Source organism: Danio rerio, chromosome 1 (assembly GCF_052040795.2).
Source record: "Danio rerio strain M-AB ecotype USA chromosome 1, GRCz13ab, whole genome shotgun sequence".
Lineage (NCBI taxonomy): Eukaryota > Metazoa > Chordata > Actinopteri > Cypriniformes > Danionidae > Danio > Danio rerio.
Genome location: NC_141021.1, coordinates 20,738,073 through 20,750,545, shown reverse-complemented (window position 1 = coordinate 20,750,545; position 12,473 = coordinate 20,738,073). Strand labels below are relative to the sequence as shown.

At 37.0% G+C, this 12,473-nt stretch overlaps 2 protein-coding genes across 3 annotated transcripts in view; one reads left to right on the top strand and one right to left on the bottom strand.

Moving 5' to 3' along the window:
- LOC147846793 (uncharacterized) overlaps nt 1–12,473 on the bottom strand; it is a 133,892-nt gene that overhangs the window by 25,702 nt on the left and 95,717 nt on the right. The window lies entirely within an intron of this gene.
- The window catches only part of ptprdb (protein tyrosine phosphatase receptor type Db), a 155,137-nt gene continuing 150,307 nt past the window's right edge, over nt 7,644–12,473 (top strand). For both annotated transcript variants that reach the window (XM_087234881.1, XM_087234882.1), the window contains exon 1: nt 7,644–7,975. The gene's annotated coding sequence lies outside the window, so the exon portion shown is untranslated. The remainder of the gene's footprint in view (nt 7,976–12,473) is intronic.

The window sequence follows — 12,473 nt, the reverse complement described above, 5'->3', positions numbered from 1 at the left end:
ACAGTAGGCTCACAGCAAGAAGGTCGTTGGTTTCCTCCACAGTCCAAAGACATGCGCTATAGGTGAACCGAATAAACTAAATTGGCCGTAGTATATGAGTGTGTGTGTGTGTGTGTGTGTGTGTTTGTGAATGTAAGAATGTATGGGTGGTTGCAACATAGGCTCATTCTGGAAACGTAGTTACATATGTATGCTACATAGGTGTACATATCTGGAGATCGCAAATTACAGTATGTAGCCTAAAGTAAGAATAGCTGGAGCCTGGAGTTTTATGTCTTTAAAAAAGATGCTATGGGGCGGTATGATGCCATTCCTTTTTATGCTTACCAGCTGACAGCTTATCTCTGTATGGATGGCTCTCCTGCTGTTACCAGTTTGTCCAATGACTCAAGGAGTTGACCACAATGAAGGGGTTCGAGCAGGGCTTAATTTGTGCTGGAACAAGCCGGATCCGGCACCTCTGAAATCTGATCCGGCACCTCATTTTACTCATCCCCCTCCTCACATGCACCGCCGTCCCGCCCCGCACTTCACTTTCTTCCGCGACTCCTCAACCCTCTTCACTTTCGTCACCACATCAGTCCCCCTCAACCCCCCTCCCCCCTTACTTTCATCCGCGACGTCCCCCCTCCTCTGGTAACATGCCGGATCCGTTTCTTCAATCTGTTCCGGGACCTTGTAATTTACAAATTAAGCACTGGGTTCGAGTCCAGTGAAGAATGCTTCCAGAAAGCGCGTAAGACAAAAATTGAAGCCAAAAATTTGAATAAACAAGTAAACGACAGGGTGAGAACGTGGTAAAATCTGAAAATGTGGTAAAAATCAGGCGAGGGCTTTTTCTGGATTGCGTTTGAAAACACTATTGGTTGGGTTTAGGAAAGGAGGAGGGTGGGTGAGTTGATCAGTCAGTCAGTCGACAGCAGCCTCTGGTGGATTTACACGTGAATAGCAGGTGTGATCAACACTCGTGAGAGAAATTTGAGATCTGAAAAGCCGTACACAGCGGCCTCATGGTCAAATTGCAAAAACAAAGCTACAAAAAACATACTTCCTAGGATGTATTTGGCATTTCCAGAAATGTATATAGGGGTACATTTTCAGATTGAGCCTGGGTTGGGTTTTTCCCAGTGCTTGGTTGCAGCTGAAAGGATAAAACATATGCCGGAATAGTTGCCAGTTCATTCTGCTGTAATAGAGACTTAGCTGAAGGAAAAATAATGCATGAAGACAGTACATAATATTTTACTAAATATTTTTTAAGATACTATTATTCAGCTGGAAGTGCAATTTAAAGGTTTAACTAGGTTAATGAGGCAGGTAAGGGTAATTAGGCAAACCATTGTATAATGATGGTTTGTTCTATAGACAATCAAAAACAATATTGCTTATGGGGATAATAATATTGACCTTAAAATGGTTTTAGCAAAATTAAAAACTGCTTTCATTCCAGCCGAAATAAAACAAATAAGACTTTCCCCAGAAGAAAAAATATTATAGGAAATACTGTGAAAATGTCCTTGCTCTGTTAAACATCATTTGGGAAATATTTAATCTCATTAAATAGAAATCACAGGACGGCTATTAATTCTATTAATTCTGACTTCAACTTTATATGTGTGTGTGTATATAAATATTAAGGGAAGGTTAAGTGATAGATTCGAGCTTGTGGCTGCAACACAATCTGACATTACAAATTTGCTGCATCGTATTGAAAAATACTCCAACGCCCATCCCCGTATCTGTCTCCTTCCCCATGATATTCCCATGTGATCTAATGAACAGATGATCAAAGCTGTTTCTGAGATTCTGCTATACGTCTAATGGTCCCTCTTCTGTTTTAGCCTGTGAAGGAGGAGAATATAAGACAAAAAAGATGGAGAAACATGAAACTGTGTGCAAGAGAGAAAAAAAACAAAGACAATTCTGATCAAGATGTAATGTTGAGCTATAGAAACAACTGGATATGAGAACAAAATGCAGAGGAACACATAGACAGATACATGGTGTCAGTATGTGTGTGCGTGCATGTTAGTGTGTGTGTGTATGTGTGTGTGTGTGCGCGTGCATATGTGTGTGTGTGTTCAGACTCTAATTAATCTGTGCACTCCCTCTCTGGAGGGCAAACGCATTAAACAACCAAGATGAGAAAATTTTTTTTTAATGATCAATATTGGATCCCATAATTCATATTCCACGTAATCGTTAAATATAACTGTAATCTAATTAGCAGCATATTATAAACAAATTTAAAATACTAAATGTTTGAAATCTAATTATGTAATCTATAGATTACATGTAATCAGTTGCTTTGCAGCACTGTAAAAGCAACAAAAGAGTCAACTTTATTGCAAAATAGAAAAGAATAAATAGAATCAATTATGTAATGGAATCAAAGAACGAAGAAAAAAAGAATGTATTATGCTTTTGAAAAAAAAACACAAAAACAAATGTCAAGAATATATATATATATATATATATATATATATATATATATATATATATATATATATATATATATGTATATATATATGTATATATATATATATATATATATATATATATATATATATATATATATATATATATATATATATATATATATGTATGTATATATATATGTATGTATATATATATATATATATATATATATATGTGTGTGTGTATGTATACATAAAGATGTTTAAAGATGTTTGTGCGTGAAAATCCCAGTAGATCATCAGTTTCTGAAATACTCAGACCAGCCCGTCTGGCACCAACAACTATGCATGCCCATTCAAACTCACTTAAATCCCCTTTCTTCCCCATTCCGATGCTCAGTTTGATCTGCAGCAGATCATCTTGACCATGTCTACATGCCTAAATGCATTGAGTTGCTGCCATGTGATTGGCTGATTAGAAATGTGAGTTAAGAAGAAGTTGGACAGGTGTACCTAATAAAGTGGCCGATGTGTGTATATTAGAATATCATCGTTATGAGATCACATTTATTTTTCACAACACAATCTTCAATCTAAACAAATCATGTTTTTTTTTTTATTTAGCATTTATATTTACCTGAACTTTCCCATAAAAATACATTTCTAGCAATAAATATTAAGCCTGTCAGCCATTCACAAATGTTTTCATTTTCTCCTGCCACTTTCATTTATTAAATATTTCAGCCAATTTGATAACGGTTTCAGATTCCAATAAACTGCACCGTACTCTGAGCTCTTTCCCACTTCATTGTTTTTAATTGCGCATTTATGTAAGCAGTGCAGCTTTCTAAGTTTAACTGACAAACACTTTATTGTTATTTAGAGAATTATGAGCAATAAACATTTAATACCTTCCAAGGCATCTGCTTAATCGCGTTTAATGTGTCCAGCATGTTTTGTGATCAGGCTTGATTATTTCTTCATTTGGTGTGTGTGTGTGCATGCGTGAGTGTGTGTGAGTGACAAACAGTGGCTTCTGTGTGTGTTATCTGGCAGTGATTCTTATGAGAAGTGAGACAGTCTTTCACTGAAAGATCCACCACCTGCAGTCTCAGCTGTATGGTGATGAGACACACACACACACACACACACACACACACACACACTCTTGCATACTCACACATAAGCTCTCTCTCACACATGCACGCAATCAACACACATTTTGCTTCCTCACGCACATTGTCTTCTTATCTCGCCCTCAGAAAAGTGAGACAAGAAGTGAGAAGAAAGGTGTTTCTTTCTAATTAGGCTTGCATGCATTATCTCATATTTGGTCGCTCTTAACTCTTGATTGTTTTTAATGCATTGCTTGATATGGCGGCCGACATGTACACACGCAAACAGTCCCCCGGGACTGATTTAGAGAGAGTTATGGTTGTGTTTCTTTGACCTCTCACCTTAGAGCAAGGTGCTGAGTTGCAAGTGTGGAGTGTTTTCTGACCTTAATAAAGGTGCACACACAGTATTTACTCAGCCCTCAGCCTCGTCACAGTTAACATGGAAGAGTCTTCGAAATGTGGCTTATGTTCTGGCAGGTTATGAATGTTCTTCCAGTGTGAGTTTTGAAAATGTTAGCATTAAAGTGTTCTTTATACGTCATTCATTCATTCTTTATTTTTATTTTTTTATTAGTTAAATGTATCATACACTTAACCTTCTGGCATGTTTTTGTTTTAGGAGAATTTTTTTTTTTTTTTGTGATTTTTGGGTGCTTGGGGGTCCTTTATAAATAAATCAATCAATCAATAAATCCATCATAAAATGTGCTCCCCCCTAGCCCCCAAACAACTGTTTGCTTTGATTTTGCCTGAGGGCAACAACGTGCTATTAGGGCACTAAAACACCGAGGTTTTCAGTATATTATTATATGTGGAAAAAGAGGTACAAACAAGCCATAAATACATTAAAACAAGTTTTATTTATTCATTCATTTTCTTTTAGGCTTAGTCCCTTATTATTCAGGGGTTGCCACAGAGGAATGAACTGCCAACCTATCCAGCATGTTTTATGCAGCGGATGCCCTTCCAGGTGCAACCCAACACTGGGAAACACCCATACACTCTTGCATTCACACACACACTCTACGGCCAATTTAGCTTATTCACTTCACCTATAGTGGGGTGATGCGATGGCACAGTGGGTAGCGTTGTTGCCTCACAGCAAGAAAGTCGATGTTTTAAGCCTAGGCTGGGTTGCATCTCTATGTGAAGTTGGCATGTTCTCCCTGTATTCGCGTGGGTTTCCTCCCGGTGCTCCAGTTTCCCCCACAGTCCAAAGACGTGCACTATAGGTGAATTAAATGAGATAAATTGGCCGTAGTGTATGATTGTGAATGCAAGAGTGTATGAGTGTTTCCCAGTGTTGGGTCGCGGCTGCAAGGGCATTCACTGCATAAAACAAATGCTGGATAAGTTGGCAGTTCATTCCGCTGTGGCGACCCCAGACTAATTAAGGGACTAAGCTGAAAAGAAAATAAATGTAAGAATTCACCTATAGTGCTTGTCTTTGGACTGTGAGGGACTGTGGGGAAACACCTGAACACGGGGAGAACATGCAAACTCCACACAGAAATGCTAACTGACCCAGCTGGGGCTCTAACCAGCAATCTTCTTGCTGTGAGGCGATCATTCTACCCACTGCGCCACCATGACACCAGAGCAAGTTGTAATATTTAAGTAATATTTTATCAAAAACTAGCCAAAAATGGTGTATTGTGCGGATTGAATGTACTTATTTACCAATGTTTATTATTCACTACAAAGGTGGGTGTTACATTTTTGTTACCTGGCTTTAGGTCATGGGTGCCCAGATTCGGACCTAGTGGGTGGTGTCCTGCAGAGTATAGCTCTAACCCCAATTAAACAAACCTGAACCAGCTACTTAAGCTTTAACTAGCATAAACATATTGGCAGGTTGGCAACAAAACTCTGGACAGAGTTTGGGCACCCTCCTTTAGATGATAGAACCTTTAGATGTTCCAAACCTGCACAACTCTTTCCTACTTTTATAATATACACCCACCAACACACACTTTAAAATGGTAAAAACACAGACACTGTAAAACACACAATAACAATTACAGCTTTACACCCACAGACATGAAAACACACAGGGCACACACACACAGCTACCTTTAGTAAGACTTATAAAATTATAAAATCATAGATGTACTGATTTTATACTATACAAAGCGTATATTCGATTCCCCTACCCCAAGCTTACAACTAAAGCCATCTCTCAAAGGAACCAATCTGCAATTTTACATTTTCATAATAATTAATTCTGTGTGATTTATGAGACTTTTTTTTCATAAGGGCCTAATGATGTACTGTTATTGCTATATTTGTGTGGACATTTGGTCCCCACAATGTGAGGAATACAAGCAAACACAATCACTGATTATTATTATTTCTTTATTCATTTATGTTTGTTTTTTGCTTGTTTAATTTGTCCCTAGGTTCAGAAAGATGAATACATAAATATATTATAAGCTAAACAATATATGATTAGGGCTGTCACAGTGGCGCAGTGTGTAGCACGATCGCATCACAGCAAGAAGGTCGAGCCCCAGCTTGGTCATTTGCCATTTCTGTGTGGAGTTTGCATGTTCTCCCCATGTTCGGGGTTCCTCCGGGTGCTTCGGTTATCCACCACACTCCAAAAATGTGCACTATAGGTGAACTGAATTTACTTAATTGACCGTAGTGTATAATTGAATGCAAGAGTTCGTGGGTTCTTCCTAGTGTCGGGTTGCGGCTGGAAGGGCATCAGCTATGTAAAACATATGCTGGATATGTTGGCAGTTCATTCCGCTGTGGCAACCCCTGATTAAAAAAGGGACTAAGCCAAAAAGAAAATAAATGAATGAATGAACATGACGTATAAGTAGCTTTGTTTTAAGAAAAAAAAATATTATTAGAATTAAGAACATTGGTCAGTGCCAATAGCCTAAGTGTGCTGACATATAGGACTATGGTGCTTACGGCGACCTGAGTTTGATTCACTGCTCAAGGTCCTTTGCCACCCTTCCTCTCTCTCTGCTCCTTTCCAATTTAAAAAGGTGGGAAACCCCTAAAAAAACAAATAATTACATCCAAAAGTGATCAGTTATTACAAAAATTATGCAGATTATAATAATTATATTCATGCAATCCATCATGAAGATTGTGTTAAAAGTAATAATTCTTGATATGGCAAAAAAATAAAAGTATTTTTACTTTCAGCTGAACTCTCCCTTTATACATTTCCAGCAATCTTTTTTTTTTTTTTTTTTTGTAACGTGTCAGGCATTCACAGATTTTTGCATATTCTCCTGCACTTTTATTTATAAAATATATCAGCCAATTTGATAACGCTTTCAGCTCCCAATAAAACTGTACCAAACTCTCAGCTCCCTTTATATAATATATCATATTTGCAATATTATTATATTTCAATTCCACAAACTTTCTCCACCAAAATCAGTACAGAAACTGGATGTAAGAGAGGGAGGGAGGGAGAGTGAGAGAGAGAGAAAGCGAGAGGAAAAAAACCTCAGCACATTCAGTCTGGGCCTGCTCATTATTCACCTTCTCTTATCGTCTGTTTCTTACAGTATACATTAATTTAGGCAGCCAGAATGAGGTTGGAATCGCGAAGGCTGGTATCAGGTCATTTCGTGTGCCTTGAGTGTTGTGTAATTGAATGTTTGATGTGTTTGTGTGTTTTTTCTTTCTACACAGCCCCCCATAAGCACAGGAAGCTCTGGGTGGGCTATACGACCTAGTTTTTTATTTTCAAACAAACACACTCTGAACATCATACATCATCACAATGATGCTCATGGAATATACATGAATATGCATGTTGCTAAAGCTTTGTGTTGTGTTGTTAATGAGATCACACTCCATCTAATGAAGCCAATGGGATGTCCTGGAATAGATGCACTGTGTGTGTTGTCTTTTGATGAGTTAATGAATGATGATGAGATTTTCATTGCTCTAGGCTCAGATCCCCTTTGGTCTTCTGTTATCAAATAGTGTTTAAAATTCGCCACACACACAAAAACAAGTGGATTTCATGCTAAAACGCCGTTGTAAGATTTTCAATGCCAACAAAATCTATTGTAAATCGTCACCCCTCGACGCGCGCGCGCACACTCACGTGTGTGTACGGGCTGCATCCTGCATATCTTTGTTCGCGTCTGCATCTGATATGTGTTGAGATCAACTTGCGCTCCGACTCCTCTGCCTGCGCGCGACCCTAAAGACCACCTGCACCTGAGTCTGGAGGAGAGTATTTTTAACAGCAGGGGTGCGAGCGCGGCGCTCCAAAAGCTCCCAGACCTCATCACTTATATTGGGTTATGCGCGTGGACTCGTCGGCTTTTTTGAGAAGCGTACAGACCGCACTGTCTTTTTTTTGTCGGAGTTACTGGGTCTTGGACTCTCAGTCGGGCGGATAGAGAGACGGATCTCCACCGGGATCTCCTCGCACCGCGACTGTACCTGGAGAATCCGGTAAGAGCTCGCGCCGCTACACGGTGAAGCGAGGTCGTCCGGTTCTGTGGTCAAGTGTGTCAGTGTGTGCGTGTGTGTGTTTGTGTCACTGTGTATGTGTGTGCGCGCGCGCGCCCCGTCATATTCGTTAAAAGACCAACTATTGTTAGGAAGACTGTTGAAAAGAAATGTCCAGGATTTCACAGTGCTTTCACAGAACACGTCGTTATTCAGCCGTAAATGTGCAGACCGCTCTTAAATTGAATTATTTATTAGATTTGTAAGCTCTAGCGAACATTTTTAGGACAGGATGAACTCATTAAAAGTCTTAAAGTTTTGGTGCTTTTCGTGCAAACTTGCAATGCCTGGAGGCTGTTAGTAACCAGACTGTAAAATATATTTGTCGTGGAATAATTGGTATAGTAAAACGTCAAGTTTTACTCTAGAAGGCAGTAAAATATTATATTTTATTGTCATCAAGACATTTTATTACATTCTTAAAATACAATGCAATACAGTGCAAATATTGCAGCACTAAAATATTAAAATGACTAAAATAATAAAACTACAGTTATATGCAGAATTATTAGACTATACTGGACAGTGCATGCAATGTTGCATTGTAAGAAGTGCCATTCTACAAATAAATTTAATTTACTAGTTAAAAAAGTAATAATAAAACTTTAAAAAGACATTTGCCTTATGTTATGGATTATACATTTTAAAAATAATATTTTGAATAAATGAATTCTTAATTAATTGAAAGGTGAGTTCACATAACGCCATGTAGGAATATTAGAAGTTCCATTTTTATGTTGTTTAGTCAATTATAGTGTCATGTTTGTCACCCTGATGTTATCTTTGTGTGACCACAGTCACTGGAGAATGCACAGATAAATGTATCTCTGGGTCATCTTGTGACATCTATGTCATGATATAACTAGTTATCAGCACACTTTATAGTAACGCAAAACATAGATAGGAATATATATTGCCACCAAAATGCAACTCTGAAAACACTCACATTATCTTTTACAGTAAAATTCTGAGAACTGCCTGTTTTTTTAGAAACAGTAACAAAAAAATGTTATGAAACTCAACGTGAGTTGCTTTTGCTTTCCCATTCCCCATACTTTTAAATGACATGAAATAATGTCACAGAGATTCTCTTCTGCATTTTGCATTTTTATGTTGTGTCAGTTTGCGACTCCTCATGCCTGTGCATGTATAGGGATGCACTTGAGAAGCAGAGGTCACTTTACTGAGAGACAAGAGGCTTGCATAAGCAGTTTTTTTATATCTGTTCAGCCCTGTCATATTTTGACATTTTCTCAAAAGACTTGCGTAAAGTGCTGACTTCTTCCCCGCTCCTCTAATGTACACTGAAAAGACAGCCTGGTTTGAATATCCAGCCTCTTCCTTTCACAACTCCGACACTGAACGGTCACGTTACTCAAAAAGTAAGAGTAAAACAAAACGCAAGGCATCAATAGCGTTAGAATAGAAGCTCTATATGCACTTTTTTCCTTCTGTTTTAGCGCCTGTAGATATAGGCGAAGTGAAAATGAGAGAGAGAGAGATCGAGATGAGCTGTTTCTCCCTCGTGCTGTGAGGATGACTTAGTGTCTCTCACCTTCATCCTGACACCTCATCTATTATCATTAGGCACACAGTCAAACAACTCTCTCAAGATGTGGGTGTGAAAGTGTGTGTACCAATGTGAGAGAGAAGATGAGTGTGAATAAGAAGAGAGAAGCAGGAAGTGGAATCTTAAAAATCTCCTCTTTCTGAGTCCGGAGCGACAGGCCTGGGTTACAGTCGTGACCTGCTCTATATTCCCTCAAACATACATGCGCAGCTCTTTCACAGCATTTGCTGGTTAGTGCAGTGACTTGACGTGACCTCTTGACCTGTCAGGCAGTTGATCCCTGAATGATTTTATCTCCCGTAGCAGTTCTGTAACGTGATAGTGAGGCATTATGTAGTGTTTCAGAACCTTTTTTTTGTACTGTTTCATTGATGGGGAGTGTGATTAGAAATGTGACCCTTTTCTGCACACATTAATGATTATCTGTACAAAATAGTTTGAAATGGACGTTGAAATTGTAACTTTTAGCAGTCATTACTTGTCTTAAGTGTCACACGATACTTCGGAAACCATAGCTGATTTGGTGTTCAAGAAACATTCATTTTATTTTTTGACTTAGTCCCTTTATTAATCAGGGGTCGCCACAGCGGAATCAACTTATCCAGCATATGTTTTATGAAGCGGATGCAATTACTGCCTCAACCCAACACTGGGGAACATCCATACACTCCTGCACTCACACACATACACTACGGCCAATTTAGCTTATTCAATTCACCTGTACCGCATGTCTTTGGACTTTGTGGGAAACCGGAGCACCCGGAGGTAACCCACGCTAACACAGGGAGAACATACAAACTCCACACAGGAATGAAAAACTGACCCAGTCAGGATTCAAACCAGCGAACTTCTTGCTGTGAGGCGATTGTGCTACCCACTGAGCCACCTTGACACCTTTCCAAGAAACGATTTATTATTATTATTAATTTGTCAAAAATAGTCATGCTACTTAATATTTTTGTAAATTCTTTAAAGAACAGTATTTTGTTTGCCTTGCTTGTTGTTTCTAATATTTAATGAAATAACTTAATTTTAAATTAAATTATTAAATTAAATTAATTAAATATAAACATCAAATTATTCCACTCCAATATTATCCATTCCAAAAAAGTATTATTATTATAATTATTATTATTACTATCGTGCTTAGTCATGGGCCGGTATAAGATTGTAAAGGTATGATAAACTTGGATAAAAATACCACGGTTTCACAATGTTGTGATTAATGCTCCAAAATATATTCTTTTTAAATGTCTGGGTAAAAAAAAACTTTTTTCTGCTTTGAACACTATGGCTGCATCTGAACTTGCATACTTCCATACTATATAGTACACTAAAGTTAGTATGTGAGCCGAGTAGTATGTCCGAATTCATAGAATTTGAAAAACAGTATGGGAGAAGTACCCGGATGACCTACTTCCGGCAAGATTCTGAAGTGCGCCTCCGATGGATGCTTTGCTATCCCATGAAACACCATGAGAGATCGGTCGAGTAGTACATTCAAATTCAAATGCAGTACGTACTGAGTAGTAAGCAATTTTGGACGCAGCCAATATATTTTATTTTGAGAAACTTTTAAAATATTTTGAGCAGTAAATATGTCAGGCTATATCATTTAAATGAATCATTGACTTCTGCTGTCTTCATTAGTTAAAAAAAACACTGATTTCTTTACAATTTAAAAATAACAAAAAATAAAAACGTAAAAAAATATCTTACATATACTGTAGAAATGGTATAACAGAAAATTTTTGCGGTTTTAAAACCTTGGACTTTTCCAAACCATGGTATACCTTGAAAATGGTTATCGTCCCATGCCTAGTCATGCTGCTTTCTATTTTTGTGAATTCTCTATAAAACAGTTTTTTGTTTGCCTTGCTTGTTGTTTCCAATAGTCATTTGAATAAATACATTATATTTTCCCATTCCCATCCATTTTCCATTTCATTTTAATTTTCATTCAAATTATTTATTCTTATTAATATTATTAATGAGCCCAAACCTTTTAGCGGAAGTTTACAATTAAAAAAAAATGTAAATAAATTCTGTTCTTAGTAGTAATCCAAGAATCCAGAAACTAACAACAGTTTTCAACATTGATAATAAAAATGCATAATAGCAAAATTAACATGATAAGGTAATACCATTTCTGTGTTTTTCAATGGACTTCTAAAACATAATGTGAAACTGAAGACTGGAGTGATAATGCTGTACTCATTTTATCACATGACTATACTTATATACAGTTATAGTCAGAATTATTAGACCCACTTTAAATTATTATTATAATATATATTTTTTCATTTTTAAATATTTCCCAAATTATGTTTAACAGAGCAAGGAAATTTTCACAGTATGTCTGATAATATTTTTTCTTCTGGAGAAAGTCTTATTTGTTTTATTTCGGCATAAAATAAAAGCAGGTTTTAATTTTTTAAATCACTTTTAAGGTCAAAATTGTTAGTCCCTTTGAGCTATATATTTTTTTTCGATAGTCCACAGAACAAACCATCGTTATACAATAACTTGCCTAATTACCCTAACCTGCCCAGTTACCCAATAAACCTGGTTAAGCCTTTAAATGTCACTTTAAGCTGTATGGAAGTGTCTTGAAAAATATCTTGTCAAATATTATGTACTGTCATCATGGCAAAGATAAAGGAATTTTTTTTTTAAATGAGTTATTAAAACTATTATGTTTAGAAATGTGTTGAAAAAATCTTCTCTACGTTAAACAGAAATTGGGGAAAAATTAAAAGTGGCGCTAATAATTCAAGGGCGCTAATAATTCTGACTTTAACTGTGTATTAGTTGACATTACACATTACATTAAAATGCTGCATTGTTATATATATATATATATATATATAT